At 40.9% G+C, this 19,516-nt stretch overlaps 1 protein-coding gene across 3 annotated transcripts in view; it reads left to right on the forward strand.

Moving 5' to 3' along the window:
• Positions 1-19,516, forward strand: part of LOC129829979 (disks large-associated protein 4-like) — a 124,931-nt gene that overhangs the window by 45,854 nt on the left and 59,561 nt on the right. The gene's annotated exons all lie outside the window — the stretch shown is intronic.

Below are 19,516 nucleotides of genomic sequence, written 5' to 3' on the forward strand. Positions count from 1 at the left end.
GAATCAGGTATTCATGATTGAATTGCTGCAAAGAAACCACTACTAAAGGACACCAATAAGAAGAAGAGACTAGCTTGGGCCAAGAAACATGAGCAATGGACATTAGACCGGTGGAAATCTGTCCTTTTGTCTGTTGAGTCCAAATGTCAGATTTTTGGTTCCAACCTTCATGTCTTTGTGAGATGCAGAGTAGGTGAACGGATGATCTCTTCATGTGTGGTTCCCACCGTGAAGCATGGAGGAAGAGGTGTGGGGGTGATTTGCTGGTGACACAGTCAGTGATTTATTTACAATTGAAGGCACACTTAACCAGCATGTCTACCAAAGCATTCTGCAGCGATACGCCATCCCATCTGGTTTGCAGTTAGTGAGACTATAATTTGTTTTTCAACAGGACAGTGTAAGAGCTATTTGACCAAGGAGAATGATGGAGTGCTGCATCAGGTGACCTGGCCTCCACAATCACCCGACCTCAACCCAATTGAGATGGTTTGGGATAAATTGGACCGCGGAGTGAAGGAAAAGCAGCCAACAAGTGCTCAGCATATGTGGTAACTCCTTCAAGACTGTTGGAAAGGCATTCCTCGTGAAGCTGGTTGAGAGAATGCAGATAGTGTGCAAAGCTGTTATCAAGGCAACGGGTGGCTACTTTGAAGAATCTAAAATATAAAATATATTTTGATTTGTTTAACACTTTGTAGGTTACTACTTGATTCCATATGTGTTATTTCATTGTTTTTATGTCTTCACTATCATTCTACAATGTATAGAATAGTAAAATAAAGAAAAACCCTTGAATGAGTGGGTGAGTCCACAGTTTTGACTGGGACTGTAGCTAGCTAGCTAAACAATGAGCCATAATCACATCTCATGATGTTACTACCCTGAATGAATCTGCAGGTTGCTAACCAACCAGGTTCAATGTTAGCTCACTAGCTAACATTAGGCTATAACTGGAAGAGCAAATGGCTCTGAGATACGAATAATAAGATCATACACGTAACGTTAGCTGGCTAACTAACAGTACTCTTTAACTTGAAATGAAAATTACTTTGTCAAAATTAGAAATGTGTAATATCTGAAAATGTAACTAGCTAGACTATCTTACCCATATCCATCATGGATGGAAGCTTCTCCCTGTCACAGATGCCATGGTTGCCCTTAGTTTGAAGATGTAATCCGGAGACAGGTGTTTTCTCCATCTTCTTAGCTATCATACTCTAATTCCACTGATTTCAAAACTCGGTTCTCCAGAAAGTGGAGTACAACACTTATGCAGGTCTACTACGCAATATATATTTTTTTAAAGCCACGTTAGAAAGGTTTACCTAAACATACTGACCAGGTCAAATAGACAGATGTGTGCTATATGGCAGATCAATCCGAACTCATCTCTTGGCATGTCCAGCCCACTCATTATCTCAGCCAATCATGGCTAGTGGGAAGGTTGCTGACTTTTTCGGTGACTAAATCTACTTGGCTCGTAATATAACAATTTTATTAATATTTACAGATGGCATACAAGTTTGTTTTTAAGTCACATAAAATTTCACATGTCCCAGAATGCATTTCTGCCCCCAAAATTCATATTTTAGTAGTTATTCAAAGTAAATAATGCATACTTTTATGACTGCTGAATACCAACTATCAAAATCATGTATTTTCAGGCAAGTCCTTTCTATCCCGCTCAATCACACGTTTTCTCTTTGCTCTGCAAAGATGGACAAGTTTAAGCGGGTGCGCAATGGATTATGGTCATTGTAGTTAATTACCACATTTTCTGCACTAAACTATGTAGAATATTGGCCTGTTGGAAACTACAACTCCCTAATACATCGCACAGTTCAGGCTTGATCTGATTTATCTCTTCAGAAACTGCACATGGAAAAAAACAAAATAATAATAATAATTATTCAAATAATTGAACTGACATCGGTCAATTAGTTGTTTGAAAAATGACCTACATTTTTGTTAATCGCTCAACACTATTGTTTGGGCTTCCCGCTGCTCAATCTAGTTGACCGTATAGCTTCCAAACGAATTTACTGATGAGACAGCTGTCAAATTAAATATGAGCCATTCAGGCAAGAATGAGAGTTAATTAACAAACCATCAAAAACACTTGTTAGTTATTCAACACATGTTGGAGTAATGCTCTTAAACTCTGGGTTCATTGTATGACTCCGCTTCAGTTATAAATAAAAAAAAATGATTAATTTTCAGCATTTTTCACTCTCATTGACATGTATCAATGGACATTATGTCAGCTGCTTGTCCCCAGTGTTGGTTATTGAATTTGCTGCCGATTTCATTCAATGGTCTGACTTAAATGACCATTACTTATTGCAGCCAACTTTATTTAAATGTATGTCTGATTAGGCTCAATTTACAAAATATGCAAATTCAAGCAAAGAGAACTGATCATTATACTAATTGTAACATTTTGTTGTTGCAGGGTTTCATTGTTCACGTCTGGGGTACTATCACAATACCTCCCGGCTCTACTGTGTCTAGTCTGTGTCGTTCCTGTCTCTCTGTGACCTGGGCATGTAAAGAACACCCTGAGAAAGGCTGAGCATCAACTTCCTGTAGAGGGCTGAGATACAGTACATGTATGAATACACTGTCATGTTGTTTACAATATTGTCTGGGAGAGAGAGTACCAGTATGAGTCAATTTAAAGGATTACAATTTTTCCTATAGATGAATGGGTGTGTCATTGTAATGATAGATGTCCCTCTATAGCTCTCTCTCTAAGGTTGAGATGCCATGTGATAAGCTGTGTCAGCCAGGAAGTATGGGATGTGATGTGTGTCCTTGTGGAGATGTGTGTCATTGTGCAGGTTGAGATGACATTGGTTTGATGGCTGTGTGTGATGGAGTCCTGGCAGGCAGAGGCCTGACCAGAGTAATGAGGAGAGCACAGCGGCAGTTCATACTCCTGAGCTGCGTCCCAAATGGCACCCTATTATGTATATAGTGGTGCCTGGTCAAAAGTATTGCACTATGTAGGGAGTAGGGTGCCATTTAGGACGCTGTTCTTTATACACAAAAGCAACATTTCCTCCTACATACAATAAAGTAAGGAAATTGAATGGTGCACCCGTATCAATTCATTTATCAATCCTCTTTGAAAACCATGTCATCATGAATAAGATGTATTGTGGAATGTGTTCTACGTCGAATGACACCCCTTTTTATTGCCAACACTATTGACCAATGTTTCAGAAAACAACAGTAAAAATGTGGCAGTTTAAGAGGATTGCACATACAAGTGATACGTTCTCCCCTATCACTCCCTGTCTATTGGTCTGATGATGTTGACTGCCTGGAGTTGTAAAGGACATGGGATCCTATCCTTACACATGCCCTGAAGTCCAACCATGTAGGGGTTTCACCTTGGGCTCTAGGACTACTTAGGGCTTGATCTAACTTTAAAACCAATAGGGCAGATGCAAGTCTTGAATCCAATCAAATTCCAAGAGATTTGGATCTTGATTCCCTTGAGTGGTATTTCTTGGAAACCTTTGTGGAATACATTTTGTTCAGACTCAGTGATGCATCTGTCTTCATTACAATTACAGATACTTACAGATGTTGGTATCCATCTGAACTAGTGTAAGAGCAAAGCAATGTTGCCTGATAGTCATCTTTCAAACCATGACATCAATTTTGTCCTGGACAAGCTTTTGTCGAAGTGAAATTGATTTATATCAATGATATTGCCTCCATATTATTGATATATGATATTGACTCCAGATGATAGACAGAAAATGTTTTGTGCAGTTAAAATAGTAAATAGAATGGTTGTTATTGTGGTTAACCTTTCTTTAATTCTCTCTCACGCACGCACTCACACACGCCGACTGAGGTTGTTATGAGGTTTAAACACCCTCCTTACCTCAGAGGGCTGCTTGGTTTCCTTGACAACATGGGAGGCAATCAATTGTGCTCAGTTCCTTGGGAGCGTTGGGATCCTGTTCGGTTCAAACACCAATAAACTCACTAGATTTATCTCTGTTTTCTCTGCGGCACAGGAAAGTTACTGCATTAGGAATTCCACTAACTCAATTCTGCATCCTAAGGCCTGGAGGGCTTGCAGGGGTCATGAGTTCCTTCTTTTATTCTCCTAATTATACTGTTGATTAATTGATTGATTGATTGGAGGTTTTAATAAGGGCAGAATGCTGCATTATAGTGCTCTTCTAAAAGGCAGGATACCTCCAGGCAAATCTGGTTACAAGGATGTGATGGTTGTGATGACGTCATTTCAACCAGTTTTGCCCGCAGGGTAATTTAGGCCTGGAACAAAGTGTCCATTTGTAATCTAATTTCTTCTGTGTTTGGATGTAACAAAATGATGGAGAATAAAAATGAATTGAAGACCTGTGTGGAATTGTCTTGATAGTCTTGCACTGCATCATTAAAATGACATTTTAGGGATGGCTGTATTTCTAAACTCTGAACACCCCAGATGTTTAATGTAACTCTAGTTTATATTCTTTGTAGTAATGGCATTTTCTGATTCACTGTGTAGTATATTAAATTTAGTGTCTGTAGACCCTCTATAATTCATATCAGACATTTAGCACTAGTGTTTCCTAACTCTGCTGTCTGCTCAAACATGTTTTAGTCTAAGTTCATGCCATACATTAGTGCCCATGCTGCATTAGATGTGTGAAGAGCCTTGATGTTCCAAAACTGTCTGGAGTCTGCTGTCATGTTCTCCCGTTTCTCTGGCTGCTGAGTCTGACACATAGAGACTCTCAGATCATTATGCCACACCACAGACTCTGACAGCCCTGCCTCAGCCCTGCCGCAGGCTAACAACTACATTAAGGAGAGGGAAAAATGTAAAGTTGTCGAAATGTTGCATTATTTTTTTTTTTTTTGCATTGATTTGTATCATTTAGTTTGACCACCCAGCATTAGCTTCAGAAGTTGTAGCCAAATTGTGTGTGTATTCATGCTGTGTACTTGCTTCTGTAGTCCATGCAAAGAGTACATGCTGAGATTTTCTCCCTCTCTTGACACATCAAGACATTGTGGCTGAGTCATACTTTTTGTAAAACATACAATTTGAGAACATTTCACTAGAGATGTCAGCCAAAACAGAGAAGGCATTTACAGTGTTTCTGCCATGCTGACTGAGTTAGTAACGCAGTTGAATTCAAATGTAGACTGACTGAATTGCACCCATGCATAAAAACACATTCACAGAGAGAGAAAGAGAGAGAGAGAACATTCAAATCCATTTCTAAGGTTATTATATTGGGAGGGATTCATCCCCAATGGCTATTAATGTCTGATTGACACCAGTGAAATGTCTTGCGTAATCCACAAGGGACAAGGCCATTTTCATCTCTCCCTTCCTCTCCCTGTCGTCCTGCGTTTAGTTGTGCCTGGCTGTGTGTTTCTCCCTCCTCTTGGTTCAGCTCCGAGGGTCAAATGATTCAGAGATGCTGCTGCTGCCACATAACACAAGATAACGAGCAGTCCTTGCTGCTGCGGCATGACAACACGGCTGTAATTTGGAATGCATTGCGACAAAGAACTATATGCCTGACGATGCAAGGACAACGCTTTGTCACTTGGTGGATCGGATCTATACTGTGATCCTATGCAGTATAACATAGTGATATGAAATCCTTAGATATACTGTAAAAGTCTCGATGGTCTCTTTAGCCTCAGGAAAAATGGTCAGAAAGTGAACCTACTGTATGTGCTTTTCTGGACTTCCCAAGCCTAAATAAGTTAAGGAGTAAAAATGTGCTTAACAAGTCACATAATAAGTTGCATGGACTCACTCTGTGTGCAATAATAGTGTTTAACATGATTTTTGATTGACTGCCTCATATCTGTACCCAACACATACAATTATATGTAAGGTCCCTCAGTCGAGCAGTGAATTTCAAACACAGATTCAACCACAAAGACCAGGGGTGTTTTCCAACTCCTCGCAAAAAAGGGCACCTATTGGTAAGTGGGTAAAAAAAATGCAGATATTCAATATCCCTTTGATCATGGTGAAGTTATTAATTACAATTTGGATGGTGTATCAGTACACCCAGTCACTACAAAGATAGAGTCGTCCTTCCTAACTCAGTTACCGGAGAGGAAGGAAACTGCTCAGGGATTTCACCATGAGGCCAATGGTGACTTTAATAAAGTTACTGGGTTTAATGGCTGTGATAGGAGAAAGCTGAGGATGGATCAACAACATTGTAGTTACTCCATAACACTAACCTAATTGACAGAGTGAAAAGAAGGAAGCCTGTACAACATACAAATATTCCATAACATGCATCCTGTTTGCAACAAAGCACTAACGTAATACTGCAAAAAATGTGGTAAAGCAATTAACTTTTTGTCCTGATTACAAAGTGCTATGTTTGGGGCAAATCCAATACAACACATTATATATTTTCAAGCATAGTGGTGGCTGCATCATGTTATGTGTGTGCTTGCAATCATTAAGGACTGAGGAGTTTTTCAGGATAAAAAATACATGGAATGGAGATAAGCACAGGCAAAATCTTAGAGGAAAACCTGGTTCAGTCTGCTTTCCACCAGACACTGGGAGACGAATTCTCCTTTCAGCACGACAATAAGCTAAAACACAAGCCCAAATCTACACTGGAGTTGAAGACAGTGAATATTCCTGAGTGTCCGAGTTACAGTTTTGACTTAAATGTGCTTGAAATTCTATGGCAAGACCTGAAAATGGCTGTCTAGCAATGATCAACAACCAATTTGACAGAGCTTGAAGAATTTAAAAAATAATAATTGGCTAATGTTTCACAATCCAGGTGCTGAAAGCTCTTAGAGACTTACCCAGAAAGACTCACAGCTATAATCACTGCCAAAGATGTTTCTGCAAAGTATTGACTTAGGGGTGTGAATACCTACAGTTGAAGTCGGAAGTTTACATACACCTTAGCCAAATACATTTAAACTTAGTTTTTCACAATTCCTGACATTTAATCCTAGTAAGAATTCCCTGTCTTGGGTACGTTAGGATCACCACTTTATTTTAAGAATGTGAAATGTCAGAATAATAGTAGAGAGAATGATTTATTTCAGCTTTTATTTCTTTCATCACATTCCCAGTGGGTCAGAAGTTTACATACACTGAATTAGTATTTGGTAGCATTGCCTTTAAATTGTTTAACTTGGGTCAAACATTTCATGTAGCCTTCCACAAGCTTCCCACAATAAGTTGGGTGAATTTTGACCCATTCCTCCCGATAGAGCTGGTGTAACTGAGTCAGGTTTGTAGGCCTTTTTGCTCGCACACGCTTTTTCAGTTCTGCCCACAACTTTTCTTTTGGATTGAGGTCAGGGCTTTGTGATGGCCACTCCAATACCTTGACTTTGTTGTCCTTAAGCCATTTTGCTACAACTTTGGAAGTATGCTTGGGGTCATTGTCCATTTGGAAGACCCATTTGCGACCAAGCTTTAACTTCCTGACTGATGTCTTGAGATGTTGCTTCAAAATATCCACATCATTTTACTTCCTCATGATGCCATCTATTTTGTGAAGTGCACCAGTCCCTCCTGCAGCAAAGCATCCCCACAACATGATGCTGCCACCAACGTGCTTCATGGTTGGGATGGGGTTCTTCGGCTTGCAAGCATCCTCCCTTTTCCTCCAAACATAACAATGGTCATTCCTCCAAAAATTACAATCTTTGTCCCCATGTGCAGTTGCAAACCGTAGTCTGGCTTTTTTATGGCTGTTTTGGAGCAGTGGCTTCTTCCTTGCTGAGCGGCCTTTCCGGTAATGTCAATATAGGACTCGTTTTACTGTGGATATAGATACTTTTGTACCTGTTTCCTCCAGCATCTTCACACGGCCCTTTGCTGTTGTTCTGGGATTGATTTGCACTTTTTGCACCAAAGTACGTTCATCTCTAGGAGACAGAACGCGTCTCCTTTCTGAGCAGTATGACGGCTCTGTGGTCCCATGGTGTTTATACTTGCGTACTATTGTTTGTACAGATGAATGTGGTACCTTCAGGCGTTTGGAAATTGCTCCCAAGGATGAACCAGACTTGTGGAGGTCTACAATTCTTTTTCTGAGGTCTTGGCTGATTTCTTTTGATTTTCCCATGATGTCAAGCAAAGAGGCACTGAGTTTGAAGGTAGACCTTGAAATACATCCACAGGTATGCCTCCAATTGACTCAAATGATGTAAATTAGCCTATCAGAAGCTTCTAAAGCCATGATATAATTGTCCGTAATTTTCCAAGCTGTTTAAAGGCACAGTCAACTTAGTGTATGTAAACGTCTGACCCACTGGAATTGTGATACAGTGAATTATAAGTGAAATAATCTGTCTGTTAACAATTGTTGGAAAAATGACTTGTGTCATGCACAAATTAGATGTCCAAACCGACATGCCAAAACTATAGTTTGTTAACAATACATTTGTGGAGTGGTTGAAACCAATTTAATGACTCCAACATAGGTGTATGTAAACTTCCGACTTCAACTGTATGTAAATTAGATATGTATGCGTTTCATTTTCTATAAATGTGCAAAATGTCAAAAAATATTTTTTTACTTTGACATTATGGGGGTATTGTGTGTAGATGAATGAAATGTATTATTTTATTTAATCCATTTTGAATTAAGGCTGTAACATAACAAAATTTGGAGTAAGTCAAGGGGTATGAATAATTTCTGAAGGCACTGTAGCTATAGTTGCTTGTTGAAAAACTTAATTTGACATTGAGCAGTACATACCCTGATCTCCTAAATTCAAGTAGCAGTTCAACGCTTTCTCTGACAACACAAACGTGTGTTGACCAGAACAATCCTTTAAACTGTGCTTAACCGATGCAGTCTGCTGTCTTCAGTACCACTAAAGCTTTTTAAGAAGCCCTTCTGGGAGCCTCAGCCTTCCCCACTGTCCCACTACCCTCCACAAATATCATTCAATATTGATATGAAAATATTTACATTTTTACATGGTCATTTTCCTCCTACTTCCTCCTGACTGGCTCAGGCTTCCCGTTACTCTTTTAACTGACGGTATCTAACAGTCAGTGTATGATGAATGTGTTTTCACTGTAGTTCAGGGGGTTTAGAATGCGTCTTGACTGTAGGACATAGGACTGTCCTGTAGCAAAAAAATCAAAAAAATCTATAAAGTTCTGTCCTGTAGCATAATGGGCCACGGTTCACTTCCTCTCTCTCTTTGCCCTTCATGATCTATTTGAACAACAGAGTTAGGAACAGGAGAGGATTGTGAGGAAGTGATGTAACAGTAAATAAATAAAGTCACATTCAGTCACATTTAGTAGATGACTCACCAGTTCTGTTTGGAACTGTGATAGACAGAGAAATGGGGGGAAAGGAAAGGACTTGCTAATAATGTCATTGCTGAAAAGGTTAAAACACAGCTCCAACTCTCCACTTGATTAAAAAAGGTCAACCGAGTTTTTGGAATAAGTCAAAAATAGCATTCTTCCCATATAGAAGTTAGCCTGTATCAATCGCAGTAATAGGCAGGTGAGTGTATTTTGTTTTACAGAGCAGTAATAGGCAGGTGAGTGTATTTTGTTTTACAGAGCAGTAATAGGCAGGTGAGTGTATTTTGTTTTACAGAGCAGTAATAGGCAGGTGAGTGTATTTTGTTTTACAGAGCAGTAATAGGCAGGTGAGTGTATTTTGTTTTACAGAGCAGTAATAGGCAGGTGAGTGTATTTTGTTTTACAGAGCAGTAATAGGCAGGTGAGTGTATTTTGTTTTACAGAGCAGTAATAGGCAGGTGAGTGTATTTTGTTTTACAGAGCAGTAATAGGCAGGTGAGTGTATTTTGTTTTACAGAGCAGTAATAGGCAGGTGAGTGTATTTTGTTTTACAGAGCAGTAATAGGCAGGTGAGTGTATTTTGTTTTACAGAGCAGTAATAGGCAGGTGAGTGTATTTTGTTTTACAGAGCAGTAATAGGCAGGTGAGTGTATTTTGTTTTACAGAGCAGTAATAGGCAGGTGAGTGTATTTTGTTTTACAGAGCAGTAATAGGCAGGTGAGTGTATTTTGTTTTACAGAGCAGTAATAGGCAGGTGAGTGTATTTTGTTTTACAGAGCAGTAATAGGCAGGTGAGTGTATTTTGTTTTACAGAGCAGTAATAGGCAGGTGAGTGTATTTTGTTTTACAGAGCAGTAAACACAGTTTTGTCAAGAGCATGAAGCACATGCAGCATTCATAAAATGTTCTCTTTCAGGCCCTCTGTTTTTTTCAAACAGTTTTACTTTCAAATCCACTAGCAATGAATTTCCGACGGAGACTGTAATATCAGAACAACACTATCAACCAACACTTGTCATTCAGTTCTGGGACATCACGCCTGGACAAATTTTGTCATTACATACTTCCTGAAACAACTGGAGGGAACGTTTGTCTTTATTATGTTATTTTTATGTTATTAACTTAATAAGCGAACAACTGGATGCACACAATCATGCTTAACAACAGGAAAATGTCTCCAGTCTTGAATTATTATGCAGTGCAAAGGAGTGCAATAATCCACTTCTAGATGACTCTGCACTTCCTACTCACAGCCATAGTCTATTTCTCTCTAGTTTCTCTGATGAATACTTTTGAAACTGGAGATTTAAAAGTTCCTGTCTTAATAAGCAAATTATGCAGCTTATTTTGTGTAGCTTTAATCCCCCTCGTTTTTAGTCACATGTTAAAGACTGTACAATGATTTTATTTTCAGAGTAACATTTTACAGCTCAGAAAGACAATTAAGCTGCTTATGAAAAGTAGCATTGGTATTTCCAAATACAAAATTAAGATGATCATATGAAACTATGATTTGCATGAGATGAATATGCAGTGGAGATTTTTCCCAGACTGATGTTGGTTTACAGAGATTCGAGCGTCACTATACATTTTCCTGTACTTGTCTAATGTAATGCACCACTGAACTTTGAGATGGTCTGTTGGTCCATGCTGTTTTAAGTGTCCAACTGTACGCTTCTTTGCGGAATCATGTAGTAACCAAAAAAGTGTTAAACAAATCAAAATATATTTTTGATTTTTCAAAGTAGCCTCCTTTGACCTTTGATGACAGCTTTGCACACTTTTGGCATTCTCTCAACCAGCTTCACCTGGAATGTTTTTTCAACAGTCTTGAAGGAGTTCCCACATATGCTGAGCACTTGTTGGCTGCTTTTCCTTCACTCTGCTGTCCAATTTATCCCAAACCATCTCAACTGGGTTGAGGTCGGGTGATGTGGAGGCCAGGTCATCTGATGCAACACTCCATCACTCTCCTTCTTGGTCAAATAGCCCTTACACAGCTTGGAGGTGTTTTGGGTCATTGTCCTGTTGAAAACCAAATGATAGTCCCACTAAGCGTAAACCAGATGGGATGTCGTATCGCTGCAGAATGCTGCGCTAGCCATTCTGGTTAAGTGTGCCTTCAATTCTAAATAAATCACCAACAAAGCACCCCCACACCATCATACCTCTTCCTCCATGCTTCATGGTGGGAACCACACATGCAGAGATCATCCGTTCACCTACTCGGTGTCGCACAAAGACACGGCGGTTGGAACCAAAAATCTCAAATTTAGACTCATCAGACCAAAGGACAGATTTCCACCTGCCTATTGTTCATTGCTCGTGTTTCTTGGCCCAAGCAAGTCTCTTCTTCTTATTGGTGTCCTTAGTAGTGGTTAATTTGCAGGAATTCAACCATGAAGGCCTGATTCACACAGTCTCCTCTGAACAGTTGTTGAGATGTGTCTGTTACTTGAACTCTGTGAAGCATTTATTTGGGCTGCATTTTCTGAGGCTGGTCATTCTAATGAACTTATCCTCTGCAGCAGAGGTAACTCTGGGTCTTTCCTTCCTGTGGCGGTCCTCATGAGAGCCAGTTTCATCATAGGCTTGATGGTTTTTACGACTGCACTTGAAGAAACTTTCAACGTTTTTGAGTGACTGACCTTCGTCTTAAAGTAATGATGGACTGTCGTTTCTCTTTGCTTATTTGTGCTGTTCTTGCCATAATATGGACTTGGTCTTTTACCAAATAGGGCTATATTTTGTATACCAACCGTACCTTGTCACAACACAACTGATTGGCTCAAATGCAGTAAGAAGGAAAGAAATTCCACAAATTAACTTTTAACAAGGCACACCTGTTAATTGAAATGCATTCCAGGTGACTACCTCATGAAGCGGGCTGAGAGAATGCCAAGAGTGTGCAAAGCTGTCATCAAAGCAAAGGGTGGCTACTTTTGAAGAATCTCAAATATATTTTGATTGTTTAACACTTTTGTTAGTTACTACATGATTCCATGTGTCATTTCCTAGTTTTGATGTCTTCACTATTATTTTACAATGTAGAAAATAGTAAAAGTAAAGAAAAACCATTGAATGAGTAGGTGTGTCCAAACTTTTGACTGGTACTGTATGTGTGTGTTCTGTTTCAGTATTTTTCACCAAATTGAGACATGGGGAAAGATCAGTCTCGCCACTCAAGTGTATTCAGGCAGAAGGAACGACAGCACGGTGCGTTATGTAGTGACGGGACTTCTATCCTTCTCTCCCCGTTTATAAATACCATGCAGAATTAACTGGCCTGCTCCAAAGAGGCAGCCAAAGCAACAATTCATTAAGCTAACACACACACACACACACACACACACACACACACACACACACACACACTCACACACACACACACACACACACACTCACACACACACACACACACACACACACACACACACACACACACACACACACACACACACACACACACACACACACACACACACACACACACACACACACACACACACACTGCACAGTGGCTGACTTAATAATGCATGGTAAGCAGCACATTAAGTACAAACATGCACAACCCCACATGCTCAATACGCATTTCCATCATGAATATGGATGGTAATGAGCTTTTCCTCTGTATTGCTGGGTTCAGGGCTGCTGTTGAGATGAGGAAGAGGATTGTCCCTCATGGCAGCACAGGCGTTGTCACCAAATAGGGATGTGCATTTCATCTAATATTGAATATCACAGATGCAGGCTGGGATCCATAATTTATTATCTAGGTGAAGACGTGCCTCTCATGAAGTGGATGAGATTCAAAGGCTCAGCAGGAGGACTGATAAAACAACGGCCCCCACATTCAAACAGAGGCACAAATTACTCTTTAGTCTTGCACATTTACCTCTGAAAGGTTTTGTTCATGCCTCATTGTGTCATGAGTTTATCTCTCTCTCTTTGTCTCCCCCCCTCTCTTTTCATTGTCTCTTTATCTCTCTATCTTCTGAGGACTGCCATCAACCTGTCACTCACTACTTATGCAAATGAACCATATGTCAGTAGCCTATTGTAACATGCAACATTTACACTCTGGGAATGTTCTCCAGAATGTATGAGAACATACAGCATGAGATCAGTCTGTTTCCAGGAGTTTATTGACAGAATATGACTTATGCCATTTGTGGATAAGCTGTGTAAAATATATGCATAATGTGATTTATTTAATGTAACCTGTAATCCTTTGCTTGCATTTTGAGGCATTGGCCTTTAGTTTCTGGCATTTTCTATTTGTTTTAGAACACAGAAGCACACATCTCGTGTCTAATTATGTGGTAGTTTTGGCAAAGCTTACATTAGCCTATCATGTCTCACAACACCACGTTTTATACAAGTGTCCATCTAAAATGTGTTCATGAGTGGCCTGTAATTCAGTAATTATCAGTGAACAACTTAGCAAGTCAAATGAAGCTGTCCGTCGAACACAATTCAGAGCTGCACCTGCGTTCCAGCAGATACAGTTTACCCTCTTCATGAATTATTCAGACAATACACAAGACTACTTTTAATTTAGATATTCAGAGCAGCTATTCTTACTTTCATCCCTTTCTCAGTCAGCACATTTTTTTATTTTGCATTTGGCTTAGAAATAAAGGGTGAGGAAAAGGGAGAGAGAGTGTGTGAATGACTAGCAGTATTTGTGTGTATGTCTGTGAATGTGTTTTTGTGTGTGTGTGTGTGCAGCAGCAGCCCTTTTTATTTCTCCCCACATATAGTAGATCGTTCTAGCACGTCTCCCTCAGTAGCATCAGTAATATGCAAATGAACACGCAGAGGTGTGGCAAAGTTGACAAAAACATTTTCCCCCAAATGATGAAACTGCTGCTGCAATCTCCACACTCCTCATTGTACATGATTACCATAACATGTCATTTCCTCCTCACCTCATCTCCTGTACCCACACATTGCAGTGTGATTGTGTCTGGCTGTGTATAATTCATAGGGTCACCCACCCTCAACTAGACCATTAATTACACCTCAGTCTGAGTTACACCACATAACCAAAAGTATGTGGACACCTGCTCGTCGAACGTCTCATAAAAACAATCATGGGCATTAATATGGAGTTGGTCCCCCCTTTGCTGCTATAACAGACTCCACTAGATGTTGGAACATTACTGCGGGGACTTGCTTAAATTCAGCCACAAGAGCATTAGTGAGGTCGGGCACTGATGTTGGGGGATTAGACCTGGCTCGCAGTCTGCGTTCCAATTCATCCCAAATGTGTTCGATGGGGTTGAGGTCAGGGCTATGTGCAGGATAGTCAAATTCTTCCACACTGATCTCGACAAACTATTTCTCTATGGACCTCGCTTTGTGCACCGGGGCATTGTATTTTGGGCCTTCCCCAAACTGTTACCACTAAGTTGGAGGCACAGAATCGTCTAGAATGTCACTGTATGCTGTGGTATTACGATTTCCTTTCACTGGAACTAAGGGGGCTAGTCCGAACTATGAAAAACATCCCCAGACCATTATTCCTCTTCCACCAAACTTTACAGTGTTCACTATGTATTCGGGGAGGTAGCGTTCTCCTGGCATACGCCAAACCCAGATTCGTCCATCGGACTGCCAGATGGTGAAGCGTGAATTATCGTTCTACAGAACGCGTTTCCACTGCTCCAGAGTCCAATGGCGGTGAACTTTACACCACTCCAGCCGACGCTTGGCATTGCACATGGTGATCTTAGGCTTGTGTGGGGCTGCTCGGTCATGGAAATCCATTTCAGGAAGCTCCTGACGAACAGTTATTGTGCTGATGTTGCTTCCAGAGGCAGTTTTGAACTCAGTAATGAGTGTTGCAACTGAGGACAGACTTCAGCACTTGGCGGTCCTGTTCTGTGAGCTTGTGTGGCCTACCACTTCGCGGCTGAGCCGTTGTTGCTCCTAGACGTTCACAATAACTTCACAATAACAGCGCTTACAGGGCAGCTCTACTAGGGCAGAAATTTGACAAACCGACATGTTGGATAGGTGCCATCATATGACGGTGGCACATTGAAAGTAACTGAGCTCTTCAGTAAGGTCATTCAGCTGCCAGTGTTTCCTATGGAGATTGCATAGCTGTGTGCTCGATTTTATACACCTATCAGCAACGGTGTGACTGAAATAGCCAAATCAATTAATTTGAAAGGTTGTCCACATACTTTTGAATATATGGTGTATCTGGTTTGTAGTCAAAGATTCTGTAACATCAGGGTAATGTTGAATTAGTGCAGGTCATCATTTAATATGATTATGGTAATTTGAAGGAACCACACAACCATGTCATTGCCGCTGTAATTTGAACCTATGTTGGAGAGATACCTAAGCTGCTATTGTTCAATAAGCTGCTATTGTTTTAAGACATTGTGGCATTGATAGAAATCTATAGGCAAGTGAAATTTGACTCGGTGCTTACGAGGAACAGGCTGAGCATTGAAGGGATGGACTGGGCAGGCCAAGCAGTAGGACTACACTCTTAGAAAAAAGGGTTCCAAAAGGGTTCTTCAGCTGTCCCCATAAGATAACCCTTTTTGGTTCCAGGTAGAACCCTTTTTGGTTCCAGGTAGAACCTTCGGTGGAGAGGGTTCTACCTGGAACCCAAAAAAGTTCTTCAAAGGGTCATCCCATGGGGACAGCCAAAACACCCTTTTAGGTTCTAGATAGCACCTTTTCTTCTAAGTGTGTATAGAGAGGAGCCAGACAGACAGACAGTGGAGGGGGACTTCCACTCCTGTGAGCATTCACCTCACTCTGCAGGACACACATCAGCCTCAGATTCAACTTCAAAGCTCTAATTACCCAGAAACACAGCTCCCTCCATGTCTAGCATATCTATCTATCAGACCAGTAGATGAAGACATTGAGGCTGGTTTCTGTAGTGTTAATTCACCATGATCACACTGATGGTCCTGAGTTACTGTGCATCCATTAAACCAGCAGGTGGGGTGTTCATTTTCTCACAATATTCAGTAAGGCAGGTCATCTTTACTACAGTTGATAATGAGTCCTACAAAAGCACGGGAGACTAACCCACCAGCCCTTATGTGATCCACAGTCAAGCCTGATGTATTTCTGGATGCTGACATGATGAGAGAACATCGTGGCCCTTTTGGGGCCATATTTATTGTCCTGTGGACTGAACTATTTTACCCCTTAAGAATATTTGGGATACTCAAAGCAAACCTTTTGGGAAAAAAAATCTAACAATGATGACGCAAAGCCCATAGAAAGGCACTTTTAGGCCAAATATACAATTGAAGTCGGAAGTTTACATACACCTTAGCCAAATACATTTAAACTCAGTTTTTCACAATTCCTGACATTTAATCATAGTAAAAATTCCCTGTCTTAGGTCAGTTAGGATCAGCACTTTATTTTAAGAATGTGAAATGTTAGAATAATAGTAGAGAGTGATTTATTTCAACTTATATTTCTTTCATCACATTCCCAGTGGGTCAGAAGTTCACATGCACTCAATTAGTATTTGTCACGCCCTGACCTTAGAGAGCCTTTTTATGTCTCTATTTGAGGGTCCCCAGTCCGGGGTCGGCAACGAGGGTCCCCGCACCAGAGGTGCCACCAAAGTGGGGTGAGCCAGAGGTGGAGCTGGGTCTGCATCCTGCACCTGAGCCGCCACCATGGATAGATGCCCACCCAGACCCTCCCCTATAGGTTCAGGATTTGCGGCCGGAGTCCGCACCTTTGGAGGGGGGTACTGTCACGCCCTGACCTTAGAGCCTTTTTATGTCTCTATTTGGTTTGGTCAGGGTGTGATTTGGTCTGGGCATTCTAGGTTTTGTTTTCTACGTTTCTTTATTTATATGTTTTGGCCGGGTATGGTTCTCAATCAGGGACAGCTGTCTATCGTTGTCTCTGATTGGGAACCATACTTAGGTATCCCTTTTCCCTCCTTTCAGTGTGGGAAGTTGTCTTTGTTTGTGGCACTATAGCCCTTATGCTTCACGGTCGTTTTGTATTGTTTATTGTTTTTGTTGGCGTCATTCCAAAATAAAAAGTAATGTATGCTGACCACGCTGCGCCTTGGTCTTCTTCCATCATCGGCCGTGACAGTATTTGGTAGCATTGCCTTTCAATTGTTTAACTTGGGCCAAACGTTTCGGGAAGCCTTCCTCAAGCTTCCCACAATAAGTTGGAGGAATTTTGGCCCATTCCTCCTGACAGAGCGGGTGTTTTCTATAGGATTGAGGGCAGGGCTTTGTGCCACTCCAATACCTTGACTTTGTTGTCCTTAAGCCATTTTGCCACAACTTTGGAAGTATGCTTGGGGTCATTGTCCATTTGGAAGACCCATTTGCGACCAAGCTTTAACTTCCCGACTGATGTCTTGAGATGTTGCTTCAATATATCCACATAATTTTCCTCCCTCATGATGCCATCTATGTTGTGAAGTGCACCAGTCCCTCCTGCAGCAAAGCATCCTCACAACATGATGCTGCCACCTACTTTTCGCACCAAAGTACTTTCATCTCTAGGAGACAGAACGCGTCTCCTTCCTGAGCAGTATGGCGGCTGCATGGTCCCATGGTGTTTATAGTTGCGTACTATTGTTTGTACAGATGAACGTGGTACCTTCAGGTGTTTGGAATGAACCAGACGTGTGGTCTACAATTTTTTTTCTGAGGTCTTGGCTGATTTCTGTTTTCCCCCATGATGTCAAGCAAAGAGGCACTGATTTTGAAGGTATCCCTTGAAATACATCCACAGGTACACCTCCAATTGACTCAAATTATATCAATTAGCCTATCAGAAGCTTCTAAAGCCATGACATAATTTACTGGAATTTTCCAAGCTGTTTAAAGGCACAGTCAACTTAGTGTATGTAAACGTCTGACCCACTGGAATTGTGATACAGTGAATTATAAGTGAAATAATCTGTCTGTAAACAATTGTTGGAAAAATGACTTGTGTCATGCACAAATTAGATGTCCCAACCGACTTCCCAAAACTATAGTTTGTTAACAATAAATTTGTGGAGTGGTTGAAAAACGAGTTTTAATGACTCCAACCTAAGTGTATGTAAACTTCCGACTTCCATTGTACTTCTGTGATGGTTGCTGTGCTCTGTGTTGTGGCTCTCACCACTCTAATTCAGCTTTCTCTCAGGTCAGTCTTCCAGACTGACATTATTTACGGAAACAAACATACTGTATGTAAAGTGAAAGCACATCTGAATTATGGATGACAAACTGAGGATGGTTTAGTTTGTCAGACAACAGAAATAGTCCAAAGCATGCTGGACTGAAATGTCTAAGGAGCAAGGGATTATCACAGCATATTTACTGCACCGTTTTCCCCTCTCCCTCACTGTTGCTGCATCCTGTGCACATTGGATCAGATTGAAGCTGTCTGTCTGTCAGCAGTGTTCAGTATGGCCTCTGCCACAGCACACATGTCATAACAGAGGGATCTGACTGGCACCACCACCCTTGGCCCTATAATTATAACAGGGGCCTAATTGATGAAGCCCAGCTCTGGCTCTGACCTGCCAGGCCTGACCCTGTCTAGGGTTGGCACGATTATTGTATAATTATGTAACCAACAATTATGGACAATAACTATGTCTTAATAATTATCATAATGCATTCATTTTAGAAGAAGGGAGTATTCAACTTTATTTTCAAGTAGGTATAGTTTACCCAATAGCAGTTTTTCATTTTTTCATGAAGTGGGTAAAGTTGGTATTCATTTTACAAGCAGAACGGCACAGCCAGTAGGAGAATGACAGTTCAAAGTGGTCAAAACCATTCGTTTTTGAGACGGGTGTCACCAAAGCTGTGTTGTATTCATTAGGTATGATGTAGCTCATTTCAAAAGATGCATTATGAAGCATTACAAACTCAAAACATTTTTAAACAAAAATGACAATCATGACAATAACCGTGTCCATTTGATTGACAATTAATCGTTATCCAAATTTCCATAATCGTCACACCTCTAACCCTGTCCACACAGCTCAGCCACCCAGCCACTCAGTGCCCGCCAAACATCAAGGCCGGTGTGTCAGGCCAGATCTCCATTGAAACCCATCTGCTATCTCTCACTAGTAGTCAGCCTGGGCTGTTTGACTGAGTGACCTCTGGCCATGCTACACACAGGGCTGCTACCAGGGTTCTGGAACACTCACTGGAAAGCGGTAGTCATGCT

The sequence above is a fragment of the Salvelinus fontinalis genome, chromosome 31 (assembly GCF_029448725.1).
Source record: "Salvelinus fontinalis isolate EN_2023a chromosome 31, ASM2944872v1, whole genome shotgun sequence".
NCBI lineage: Eukaryota > Metazoa > Chordata > Actinopteri > Salmoniformes > Salmonidae > Salvelinus > Salvelinus fontinalis.